Raw genomic sequence first — 14,368 nt, 5'->3', positions numbered from 1 at the left:
GACTGGATTGGATGTGGATTGGAGGCCAGACTTAACTGCGACCAAACCAACCCAACCCAACCTTAGTGAAGACAGCAGAGAACAAAACTAAGGAATGGGGGGTATTGGAGAGGTACTGTTCTTGTATATTTGGGCTGTTAATCTGGATCCAGCTCAGTTGCCTCTGTCTCTTTTTAGAGGTGCATCTTTGCTTTTTCAAAAACCGCTCAGTCTCTGCAGACAACTGAGCACCCGGCAACTGTGGTCCTCTGTAGCTCAGCTGGTAGAGCACGGCGCTTGTAACGCCAAGGTAGTGGGTTCGATCCCCGGGACCACCCATACACACACAAAAAAAAAAATATGCACGCATGACTGTAAGTCGCTTTGGATAAAAGCGTCTGCTAAATTGCATATTATATTTAACTCTTGTTGCATATCATGACAGGTAGTGTACAGTGTATGTGCTCTATGGTCATCTAAAGCGCCATATCGTCTGTGTATCCATTGCAGTGTTGGTATGTGTGTTTGTTGTGTTGCTGCTAACAGGGTGTGTGATGGTACTCAGCTGAGCAGGGGATGGACTCAACCGACTGAGTGGCTTACGCATTATCTAAGGATAGCCCAAATCACTGGCTTATGCAGCTCTGTAAAAATGATCTAACGTTGTAGATTATATTATTTGGAGGCTGCGGTTTTTAAATTCAAATCAGATGTTTTTGACTGAATTACTGCTCCCTCTGAGTTACCAAACACATCGTTATTATAAACTATCCTGTCTTGTCATCTGTCTGGCTACAGGGCGGTACACATTATTCTTTATATTTGATGCTCTCTTTTTGGCGTCTCTGTTGGGCATGTTGGCGTTGTCCTTCATGCATGAGGTTGATCTGGCATCCTATTCCCTATGAAGTGCACTACTCTGATCAAAAGTAGTGCACTATTTAGGGGACAGGGCGGCATTTCAGACACAGCCCTGAGTCTCTTCCCCATCCACTCTGCTTATACTAATTGTGTTATGACCTCAGCCTGTGAGAGTGGAGGGTATACTTCCCTCAGCCTCACTACAACACAATGCTGTCAATTTCACAAAGAAAGATGTATGGTGTGCATTTTTTTAGGTCATTTTTGAGGGGTGCAGGTCCATGATTTGGTTGAGCAGTACAGACAAGGGACTGTTCCGTGTGGTTACCCCAAATGCATGTATGGAATCTAAAAGCTCTCATGATTTGTTGAACTCTCCATAGTTGCTATTGTGTTAGGACTAGACCATGTAGAGACAGACCTTTGCCTAAATATAGGAGACTGGGTCAAGAGAGGGTGATTAGATGGCATGGGACCTTCAACCATCTCTGAGGCTGACTGTAGAGTATAGGACAGGGTTTCTCTGGCAGTGTTTAGGACAGGGTTTCTCTGGCAGTGTTTAGGACAGGGTTTCTCTGGCAGTGTTTAGGACAGGGTTTCTCTGGCAGTGTTTAGGACAGGGTTTCTCTGGCAGTGTTTAGGACAGGGTTTCTCTGGCAGTGTTTAGGACAGGGTTTCTCTGGCAGTGTTTAGGACAGGGTTTCTCTGGCAGTGTTTAGGACAGGGTTTCTCTGGCAGTGTTTAGGACAGGGTTTCTCTGGCAGTGTTTAGGACAGGGTTTCTCTGGCAGTGTTTAGGACAGGGTTTATCTGGCTTGCAAAACGATTACTCAGTCTTCTATTCACCTTTCCCTCTCCTCTCCTCTCCTCTAAACATTCTCTCTGCTGATTAACGAGCATCTGCTGCTCCCGTTCCTCCTCCTCCTCAAGCAAAAAGACAGAGAGCGTGTTGCGTTCAAAAACGTCCCCTCCAGGGAGAGAGGGAGAGAGGGGGATAGGAGTCACACTCGAAGCCTTCACCAAGCTTTACTCAGACGTACACTGTTCACTGATTACTACTCATCCTCAGAGCACCCGAGGCACTCAGATCTGTCCACTGACCTTCTCTGTCTCAAACATTTCTCTCTGTCCCCTTTCATCTGCTAACTGTGGCAGAGATGTCAGACTTCAGCCTGGAGTGTGTATCCAGGGACAGACTGAGAGAGCAGAGCAGAGCAGTGAGATGGGAGGGTTTTCAGGCTGACATACAGGCTGGAGAGAGGACCTACTTTAAGCAGATGTCACCCAGATGTCAGAGCAGAGCCAGGGCAGCATGGTGTGGGCGAGAGAGAGGAACTGAATCATCCCTATCTGTCTGTCACATCCAAATGAGCAGCATTTCCATTCATCAGATTCAGCCAATGGAAGGGGACTCCTAAATGTCAACCAAATTATAACGCACAGTACTGCTCTAATGACCTCTCTAGCTCTTTCCACTATGGTTTTAGGAGTACAAAGATAAATAAGACTTACTTACACTCTATCCCAGTGATGGCATCATTCTGTGGAACACAGTGAAACAGAGGTAAATGAGTGTGATCTCTCTCTCTCTCTCTCTCACGCACACGCACACACACACACACACACACACACACAAAGTGACAGGAGATATTAATGCCTTTACTGGTGGCGTCTGTCTCAGGAATGCTGTATAATTTGCTTTCAGTAAACCTCTGTCAGAATCAATGAGAGCTAGAGATGCCACTCCTTTCACTTTCACATGTCATTGATCATCAGGGTTGTTTTAAAGGAGGAGATCCCTCAGTGACAGATTAAACCACTTTGCCCATCTATAATCCTAATCTCAGTTTTACCTTTGTATACGCTGATTGCTGCTTTCACGGCATGATTAATTGACTTTGTACAGGGTGATTCATTGTCCCTCCCAATAAACATAGGCTGGCACAGAACAACAATGAAATTGTCCACAAAACTAGTATTGTCTAGTCCTGAATTCCATGCTTTGGAGAGCTATTGGCCTTCTGAGAAAACAACATTTGTTGATTAAAACTATGGTGTGTGTTCATTTACAATGGTAAAAGGCCAGAGGAAAATATTTCCAGCACACCTCAGGGTTTTAGTCATTTTGTTGTCATACAGTTTGACGGAGAAACACAGAGTGAAATAGTCATTCCAGTTAACATCATGCAGATGAATTGCAGGCTATGTGTGAGGGTTAAGATGGCTGTTCTTGGACATTATTTAATTACTGTTCATGTTTCCCATAGGCAGATTAGGGATTAGAGGGCTCTCCTCACTGGCAGATATGCCCTCTGGCTGGGTATCAACAGTGCACCGCCTTCCCTTCCCTACAACACACAGACCAACAAGACCCCCAACCCAAACTCCTGTAGAGTGTGTGTGTGTGTGTGTGTGTATGTGCATGCGTCTTTTTGTGAATGGCTTAATATCTTCATATTTGGCACAGTAGATGTCCGTGTGTGTGCATTAGTTACATTATTAGAATAGCCAAGTGTTAGAAAATATACTGTTACTGTTAAAGAGACAGTTTTCTATTGGGCTTTTAGATTTGCATTCGTTCAAACTTTGGGGATATTCTATGAGGGAAGTATATGTCTAAACTCTCAGTGATGTAGGGTAGAGTGTAGCATTGTGGGTATTTCTAAGAGTCTAAGTGGACTGTTTGTGCTGCAGGCAGGTTGAAGAGGATGACGTGTTGGAGGAGAGAAGAGATGAGGAGGAGGAGGAGGAGGAGGAGGAGGGCGAGGGCATATTTAGATCTACTCGAATGGTCACAGTCTCAAGGCCACCATTGCCTTAAGCATGTGTGTGTGTGTGTGTGTCTGACTCTTTCCATTCGAGTGGAGTTGAGTTGCGAGGGGGAGATGAAAGCATATGGGAACTCTACCGTAAAATGTTTGTGGGCTGTTTGTGTGTGTGTGTGTGTGTGTGTGTGTGTGTGTGCGGTGTAAGTATCCTCCTCTGTATGTGTGTATCATACCAGTGAGACCCTGTGACTGTCCTGACTAGACAGACATGTTCTCTAGGCTAGTGAGTGTGTTTTTCTGCTGCTCAGCTGCAGTGAGTGTGTTTTTCTGCTGCTCTGCTGCAGTGAGTGTGTTTTTCTGCTGCTCTGCTGCAGTGAGTGTGTTTTTTCTGCTGCAGAGAGTGTTTTTCTGCTGCTGTGCTGCGGTGAGTTTGTTTTTCTGCTGCTCTGCTGCAGTGAGTGGTTTTATCTGCTGCAGTGAGTGTGTTTTTCTGCTGCTGTTTGTGTTGTGGTGAAGAGCCCTGTATGTTTACATGCGCTTCAGAGTGTGTCGTTTTCCGTTCAGGCTTAGGATACACAGCTCTCTGTTGGAAGAGGCCTAACCTAACTCTCTCTCTCTCTGTCTGTCTCTGTGTGTGTCTCTCTGTGTGTGTGTGTCTCTGTGTGTGTGTGCCAGCACTGATTTATAGCTATTATGGTTGTTGTTGCAGCTACTGTCTGATATTTCTGACTTGGCAGAGACATGAGAGATGTGCTATTGCTCAAATTAAGGGTTGTCTGGTTCGCGTGTGGACTTTTGCAGATTTCAAATATGTATCTGTGTGTGTGTGATGCACAGCATGAGCCTTTGGCTTGATAAGACTGACTTACTGAATCAGTGCTCCTCATGTGTGACAGCACATTTCTCTCTCTCTCTGTATCTCTCTCTGCTGGTGTAAACTGTGTTAGTGACTGCAGAGATCGGTCCTGCTTTCACAGTCTTTAAATACGTATCTGAAACTGGTCACATCCAGCTGGAACTGCTATTGCTTTCATGTGTAATGTTATTCAATGAAAATAAAGCATATCTTTGTCAACTGTCCACTATACTTCCTCCATCTACACTCTAACGACCCCATATGCTATAGTGTCGTTGTCATATTGCATGATGAGTGAGATGAGTTAGTCACTGGACTATTTATTTAAAATGATCGTAGCCCTATACTGTAATTTACTTGGCTGTTTGTATTCTCTCTGTGAAATGGAGTCTTTAAGAGCAAATAGAGAAACTGTATCAGTCAGCTGTATTATATCGCTCTCTCCTTGGCAGGGTATCTGCCAGATCTATCTCTACATCTCAGCACAGTACAGCACATGCACGCACGCACACAGTGCTGCAATATGAGAGGGTAAAATGGTAAGTGCGCAGGAACTTTCTCCCCCAGTCAGTTTCCTCCTGCTGACTGTGCAGGTCTTCTCAGAGTGCTCCTACTGGAAAACACAGGCTACTGATGCAGCCTGGTCACACCAGATCGACTTCAGTTTTTGACGTTTGTCCAGGTCCCCAGGACATCGGGAGATGCTTTCAATACCGTCCACTGGGGGCAACTGACTGAGTGATGATCTATCTCATCAAAAAAAGCATATGGTTCTCGAACACTTAAAGAGAATATCAGCAGATATGGTTTTCTTGCAAGAGTTACATAAAACAAAACAAAAAAAAGAATATTTAAAGAGGAGCAGGGTTGGAGAGGCATATGATGACACCTACTGTAGTAACAGCAGAGGTGTAGGCATCCTGATAAACAAGAATACACCATTAGCCCTTACAGTGGGGAAAAAAAGTACTTAGTCAGCCACCAATTGTGCAAGTTCTCCCACTTAAAAAGATGAGAGAGGCCTGTAATTTTCATCATAGGTACACGTCAACCATGACAGACAAATTGAGAGAAAAAAATCCAGAAAATCACATTGTAGGATTTTTAATGAATTTATTTGCAAATTATGGTGGAAAATAAGTATTTGGTCACCTACAAACAAGCAAGATTTCTGGCTCTCACAGACCTGTAACTTCTTCTTTAAGAGGCTCCTCTGTCCTCCACTCGTTACCTGTATTAATGGCACCTGTTTGAACTTGTTATCAGTATAAAAGACACCTGTCCACAACCTCAAACAGTCACACTCCAAACTCCACTATGGCCTAGACCAAAGAGCTGTCAAAGGACACCAGAAACAAAATTGTAGACCTGCACCAGGCTGGGAAGACTGAATCTGCAATAGGTAAGCAGCTTGGTTTGAAGAAATCAACTGTGGGAGCAATTATTAGGAAATGGAAGACATACAAGACCACTGATAATCTCCCTCGATCTGGGGCTCCACGCAAGATCTCACCCCGTGGGGTCAAAATGATCACAAGAACGGTGAGCAAAAATCCCAGAACCACACGGGGGGACCTAGTGAATGACCTGCAGAGAGCTGGGACCAAAGTAACAAAGCCTACCATCAGTAACACACTACGCCGCCAGGGACTCAAATCCTGCAGTGCCAGACGTGTCCCCCTGCTTAAGCCAGTACATGTCCAGGCCCGTCTGAAGTTTGCTAGAGTGCATTTGGATGATCCAGAAGAGGATTGGGAGAATGTCATATGGTCAGATGAAACCAAAATATTACTTTTTGGTAAAAACTCAACTCGTCGTGTTTGGAGGACAAAGAATGCTGAGTTGCATCCAAAGAACACCATACCTATTGTGAAGCATGGGGGTGGAAACATCATGCTTTGGGGCTGTTTTTCTGCAAAGGGACCAGGACGACTGATCCGTGTAAAGGAAAGAATGAATGGGGCCATGTATCGTGAGATTTTGAGTGAAAACCTCCTTCCATCAGCAAGGGCATTGAAGATGAAACGTGGCTGGGTCTTTCAGCATGACAAAGATCCCAAACACACTGCCCGGGCAATAAAGGAGTGGCCTACCCAGTCTCCAGATCTCAACCCCATAGAAAATCTTTAGAGGGAGTTGAAAGTCTGTGTTGCCCAGCGACAGCCCCAAAACATCACTGCTCTAGAGGTGATCTGCATGGAGGAATGGGCCAAAATACCAGCAACAGTGTGTGAAAACCTTGTGAAGACTTACAGAAAACGTTTGACCTGTGTCATTGCCAACAGAGGGTATATAACAAAGTATTGAGAAACTTTTGTTATTGACCAAATACTTATTTTCCACCATAATTTGCAAATAAATTCATTAAAAATCCTACAATGTGATTTTCTGGATTTTTTTCTCTCAATTTTTCTGTCATGGTTGACGTGTACCTATGATGAAAATTACAGGCCTCTCTCATCTTTTTAAGTGGGAGAACTTGCACAATTGGTGGCTGACTAAATACTTTTTCCCCCACTGTATATCCCAGCACTTCGACCAAGAAGACTGTTTTCTATTGTTTAATTGAATTTGCTCCCAAGTGGCGCAGCGGTCTAAGGCACTTCATCTCAGTGTTAGAGGCATCTCCACAGACCCTGGTTCGAATCCAGGCTGTATCACAACTGGCCGTGATTGGGAGTCCCATAGGGCGGGGCACAATTGGCCCAGCGTCGTCCGGGTTTGGCCGGGGTAGGCCGTCATTGTAAATAGGAATTTGTTCTTAACTGACTTGCCTAGTTAAATAATATATATCCACCAGGGGCAAATCTGTTCAAGCTATATTATATCAAATCCAGACAGGAACTATTATTTTAGCAGGTGATTTAGATTTAAACATTTGATAAGATTGACAGACGTAGTAATACCAAAAAATGCACATTTAGGGAGCCTCCAAAGAGGCTGAAAAATGTAATCTCTACAAATAATTTCAAGGACACCTGGAGATTCCTATTCACAACTGCATGACTATTAGACTAAGAAAAAGCTATTCAAGAATTGACCACATTTTTATTTCCAAAAATGCACTCAACAATTTACTGGATTCATAAATTCATGATCTAGTGATATCGGATCATTCTCCGGTATCATGCTTAATTACACCAATAGAAAATAAACTTAGCAACAGAATTGAGAGAATGACCAGAGTGCATCTTCTGGACCCGAGATGTATTAAATACGTAAAAATAAAAATAAAAACCTTTGCCTTTACAAATGTAGACAGAGTGCAGAGAAAAGCCGACCCCGATATAATTTGGGATGCATTTAAGGTGTACATTAGGGGAATGATAATCTCATACTCTGCAAAAGGTAAATCTGATATAGAAAATTAAATTAAAGAAAAATAAACTACAATCTTAGAAAAAGCCCATAAAACATACAGTGGGGAGAACAAGTATTTGATACACTGACGATTTTGCAGGTTTTCCTACTTACAAAGCATGTAGAGGTCTGTAATTTTTATCATAGGTACACTTCAAATGTGAGAGACGGAATCTAAAACAAAAATCAAGAAAATCACATTGTATGATTTTTAAGTAATTGATTTGCATTTTATTGCATGACATAAGTATTTGATCACCTACCAACAAGTAAGAATTCCGGCTCTCACAGACCTGTTAGTTTTTATTTAAGAAGCCCTCATGTTCTCCACTCATTACCTGTATTAACTGCACCTGTTTGAACTCGTTACCTGTATAAAAGACACCTGTCCACACACTCAATCAAACAGACTCCATCCTCTCCACAATGGCCAAGACCAGAGAGCTGTGTAAGGACATCAGGGATAAAATTGTAGACCTGCACAAGGCTGGGATGGGCTACAGGACAATAGGCAAGCAGCTTGGTGAGAAGGCAACAACTGTTGGCGCAATTATTATAAAATGGAAGAAGTTCAAGATGACGGTCAATCACCCTCGGTCTGGGGCTCCATGCAAGATCTCACCTCGTGGGGCATCAATGATCATGAGGAAGGTGAGGGATAAGCCCAGAATTACACGGCAGGACCTGGTCAATGACCTGAAGAGAGCTGGGACCACAGTCTCAAAGAAAACCATTAGTAACACACTACGCCGTCATGGATTAAAATCCTGCAGCGCACGCAAGGTCCCCCTGCTCAAGCCAGCACATGTCCAGGCCCGTCTGAAGTTTGCCAATGACCATCTGGATGATCCAGAAGAGGAATGGGAGAAGGTAATGTGGTCTGATGAGACAAAAATATAGCTTTTTGGTCTAAACTCCACTCGCCGTGTTTGGAGGAAGAAGAAGGATGAGTACAACCCCAAGAAGACCATCCCAACCGTGAAGCATGGAGGTGGAAACATCATTCTTTGGGGATGCTTTTCTGCAAAGGGGACAGGACGACAGCACCGTATTGAGGGGAGGATGGATGGGGCCATGTATCGCGAGATCTTGGCCAACAACCTCCTTCCCTCAGTAAGAGCATTGAAGGTGGGTCGTGACTGGGTCTTCCAGCATGACAACGACCCGAAACACACAGCCAGGGCAACTAAGGAGTGGCTCCGTAAGAAGCATCTCAAGGTCCTGGAGTGGCCTAGCCAGTCTCCAGACCTGAACCCAATAGAATATCTTTGGAGGGAGCTGAAAATCCGTATTGCCCAGCGACAGCCCTGAAACCTGAAGGATCTGGAGAAGGTCTGTATGGAGGAGTGGGCCAAAATCCCTGCTGCAGTGTGTGCAAACCTGGTCAAGACCTACAGGAAACGTATGATCTCTGTAATTGCAAACAAAGGTTTCTGTACCAAATATTAAGTTCTGCTTTTCTGATGTATCAAATACTTATGTCATGCAATAAAATGCAAATTAATTACTTAAAAATCATACAATGTGATTTTCTGGATTTTTGTTTTAGATTCCGTCTCTCACAGTTGAAGTGTACCTATGATAAAAATTACAGACCTCTACATGCTTTGTAAGTAGGAAAACCTGCAAAATTGGCAGTGTATCAAATAGTTGTTCTCCCCACTGTATATATTGATCAATAATGGCTGTTGATGCCGAAAAGTATTTTGACCATCTTGAATGGCCTTTTCTATTTAAACCTTTGGAAGTTTTCAACTTTCTAGCTTAAATAATAAATTGTATAAAAAACATTATATACATGTCCTAAAGCAAAAATATACACAAATACAATATATATACAAAAGCATATGGACACCCCTTCAAATGAGTGGATTTGGCTATATCAGACACACCCGTTGCTGACAGGTGTATAAAATTGAACACACAGCCATGCAATCTCCATAGACAAACATTGTCAGTAGAAGGGCCTTACTAAACAGCTCAGTGACGTTCAACGTAGCACTGTCATAGGATGCCACCTTTCCAACAAGTCAGTTCGTCAAATTTCTGCCCTGCTAGAGCTGCCCTGGTCAACTGTAAGTGCTGTTATTGTGAAGTGGAAACATCTAGGAGCAACAACGGCTCAGCCGCAAAGTGGTAGTACACACAAACTCACAGAACGGGACGGCTGAGTGCTGAAGCGTGTAGCGCATAGCGCGTAAAAATCGTCTGTCTTCGGTTGCAACACTCCCTACCGAGTTCCAAACTGCCTCTTGAAGCAACGTCAGCACTATAACTGTTCGTCAGGAGCTTCATTAAATGGGTTTCCATGGCCGAGCAGCCGCACACAAGCCTAAGATCACCATGCGCAATGCCAAGCGTCGGCAGGAGTGGTGTAAAGCTCGCTGCCATTGGACTCTGGAGCAGTGGAAACGCGTTCTCTGGAGTGATAAATCACGCTCAACCATCTGGCAGTCCAACGGACAAATCTGGGTTTGGCGGACGCAAAGAAGAACGCTACCTGCCCCAATGCATAGTGCAAACTGTAAAGTTTGGTGGAGGAGGAATAATGGTCTGGGGCTGTTTTTTATGGGTCGGGCTAAGCCCCTTAATTCCAGTGAAGGGAAATCTTAACGCTACAGCATACAATGACATTCTAGACGATTCTGTGCTTCTAACTTTGTGGCAACAGTTTGGGGAAGGCCCTTTCCTGTTTCAGCATGACAACGCCCCTGTGCACAAAGTAAGGTCCATACAGAAATGGTTTGTTGAGATTGGTGTGGAAGAACTTGACTGGCCTCCACAGAGCCCTGACTTCAACCCCATCGAAAACCTTTGCGAGGAATTGGAACACCGACTGCGAGCCAGGCCTAATCGTCCAACATCTGTGCCCGACCTCACTAATGCTCTTGTGGCTGAATGGAAGCAAGTCCCTGAGGCAATGTTTCAACATTTAGTGGAAAGCCTTCCCATAAGAGTGGAGGCTGTTATAGCAGCAAAGGTGGGATCAATTCCATATTAATGGCCATGATTTGGAATGAGATGTTCGACAAGCAGTTGTACACATACCTTTGGTCATGTAGTGTAATACATTATCTGATGAAATTGCTTTGGAAAGGGGCACAAGACAGGGATGTCCCTTCTCCTTTGCACTGTTAATTGAACCACTTGCAGAAATAATTAGACAGGACCCAAACGTAACAGGTATCAGTATTGGTAAACATGAATATAAACTAAACTTATTTGCAGATGAACTCCTGATATACCTGACCAATATTGAAAACTCAATGGCCGCTTTACAAATAATGTTTTAAGAATACTCTAAAACCTTAGGAAAAACATTTGATGTGGAAAAAAATGAAATAACGGCAAAAGGAAAAATAATGACTCCAGATCTACAGCTCCTTCTCCTTTAAGTGGACCACAACAAATATATCAAGATAACTTTATTCCATTACTCAACAATATGAAAGCAGATCTAATTAAATGGAACAATCTTCTCATAAATCTTAAACCTCTTCAGAATGGCATGGCTTTATTTTTGGTAATATGGCTTTATTTTTGGAAATACCAAGTACCCCACCGAATACATTCTTCAAAAAGGTATACTCGGTATAACAAACTTTATATGGGCAAATAAAATGTATAGATTAAAAAGGAATGTTTTACATCTTCATACAGTGAGGGAAAAAAGTATTTGATCCCCTGCTGATTTTGTACGTTTGCCCACTGACAAAGAAATGATCAGTCTATAATTGTAATGGTAGGTTTATTTGAACAGTGAGAGACAGAATAACAACAACAAAATCCAGAAAAACGCATGTCAAAAATGTTATAAATTGATTTGCATTTTAATGAGGGAAATAAGTATTTGACCCCCTCTCAATCAGAAAGATTTCTGGCTCCCAGGTGTCTTTTATACAGGTAACGAGCTGAGATTAGGAGCACACTCTTAAAGGGAGTGCTCCTAATCTCAGCTTGCTACCTGTATAAAAGACACCTGTCCACAGAAGCAATCAATCAATCAAGATTCCAAACTCTCCACCATGGCCAAGACCAAAGAGCTCTCCAAGGATGTCAGGGACAAGATTGTAGACCTACACAAGGCTAGAATGGGCTACAATATCATCGCCAAGCAGCTTGGTGAGAAGGTGAGAACAGTTGGTGCGATTATTCGCAAATGGAAGAAACACAAAAGAACTGTCAGTCTCCCTCGGCCTGGGGCTCCATGCAAGATCTCACCTCGTGGAGTTGCAATGATCATGAGAACGGTGAGGAATCAGCCCAGAACTACACGGGAGGATCTTGTCAATGATCTCAAGGCAGCTGGGACCATAGTCACCAAGAAAACAATTGGTAACACACTATGCCGTGAAGGACTGAAATCCTGCAGTGCCCGCAAGGTCCCCCTGCTCAAAAAAGCACATATACATGCCCGTCTGAAGTTTTCCAATGAACATCAATGATTCAGAGGAGAACTGGGTGAAAGTGATGTGGTCAGATGAGACCAAAATGGAGCTCTTTGGCATCAACTCAACTCGCCGCTTTTGGAGGAGGAGGAATGCTGCCTATGACCCCAAGAACACCATCCTCACCGTCAAACATGGAGGTGGAAACATTATGCTTTGGGGGTGTTTTTCTGCTAAGGGGACAGGACAACTTCACCGCATCAAAGGGACGATGGACGGGGCCATGTACCGTCAAATATTGGGGGAGGACCTCCTTCCCTCAGCCAGGGCATTGAAAATGGGTCGTGGATGGGTATTCCAGCATGACAATGACCCATAACACACAGCCAAGGCAACAAAGGAGTGGCTCAAGAAGAAGCACATTAAGGTCCTGGAGTGGCCTAGCCAGTCTCCAGACCTTAATCCCATAGAAAATCTGTGGAGGGAGCTGAAGGTTCGAGTTGCCAAACATCAGGCTCGAAACCTTAATGACTTGGAGAAGATCTACAAATAGGAGTGGGACAAAATCCCTCCTGAGATGTGTGCAAACCTGGTGGCCAACTACAAGAAATGTCTGACCTCTGTGATTGCCAACAATGGTTTTGCCACCAAGTACTAAGTCATGTTTTGCAGAAGGGTCAAATACTTATTTCCCTCATTAAAATGCAAATCAATTTATAACATTTTTGACATGCGTTTTTCTGGATTTGTTTGTTGTTATTCTGTCTCTCACTGTTCAAAATAAACCTACCATTAAAGTTATAGACTGATAATTTCTTTGTCAGTGGGCAAACGTACAAAATCAGCAGGGGATCAAATACTTTTTTCCCTCACTGTAAGTCTGAGGGTGGTTTTAACCTTCCAGACTTGGCATTGTATCAACTCGCTACCCAAGGCTTTTACTTGCGACATATAGTTAAATGCACTAAAGAGGAACAATGAGTACATACTGTATTGAAGATGCACATGCTAATCCCCAGAATCTTTTTACGGGTTTATTTTCAAAGGATAAAGCTAAGAACATTAACAACTTCATAGAAAGAACACTATAACAAAATGGAAGAATATTTAACATTCTACAAGAACCAATATCACTCCTTTAAAACACAACCTTATGGAACAATCATTGGATAGCTTTTCAGAATTCACTTATAAATTGGTCCACATGGAAAGCTAAAGGCATAGAAACCGTAAACGCTTTTGAACATCAGAGCAACCTTGAGGGAATCTTATTTGAGTCAGAAAAGGATGTTCATATGATAGGTAGGATATACAAAACTGTGAAGCGAGCATATCCAACTGACAATCTCTTAGAAAAAAATATAAACTATTGGAACCAAGATTTAAAAAGAACTGATGTTGGCACAAGACGGAAGGAATGTTGGAGCGTAACTAACGAAATTACAATTAACAAAAATGCACGCTTAATCCAGTATAAACTAATGTATAGGGTTTATTATACAAGACACAAAATTCACAAATTCTACAGCACAATGGCAGTTATTTCTTAAGTGTAAAACTACTAAAGACTCAGTAATCCATGCTTTCTGTGAATGCTATAATGTCAAAAAGTTATGGGTGGAGCTAGACAGATGGCTGTCAGAAGTATTACAATGTAAACTTACTTTTAATCCGTCTGTCTGCATATTTCAAAACTTGGTATATGGGGATGTGGTGATTCTCTTCTCATCACTCATCTTGAAAAACCGTATACTAAAAACTTGGAAATCAATCAATCCGCCATCATTAACACAATGGAAAAATCTAAAGATGTATTATTGAAATGTTGAAATAGCATGGGCGACCGAGAAAAACAAATTGTTACAATTTAAGACCATGTGGCAAACAATAATGCAGGCAGTAGGGATGGAGGTGTGAGCATGCTGGTCTGGGCAGAAGAGATGTAGTTGTTGTTTGTGTGCATCTGTAAGTTGTTGTTCATATATTTGTATTTAGTGTGGGGAAAACATGAAAATAAAAAAATATGTTACAAATATTATAATACAGGAAGAGTTTACCTATACCAGGGTTCCTTAACTGGCGGTCCACGGGACGAATTTGGCCCGCTGGTGGTTTTATTGGCCCCCCAAGTTTTCTGAGCAAATTATTATTATTTAT

This window comes from Coregonus clupeaformis, chromosome 23 (assembly GCF_020615455.1).
Source record: "Coregonus clupeaformis isolate EN_2021a chromosome 23, ASM2061545v1, whole genome shotgun sequence".
Classification (NCBI taxonomy): Eukaryota; Metazoa; Chordata; class Actinopteri; order Salmoniformes; family Salmonidae; genus Coregonus; species Coregonus clupeaformis.
Note: the sequence above shows the minus strand (reverse complement) of the source record.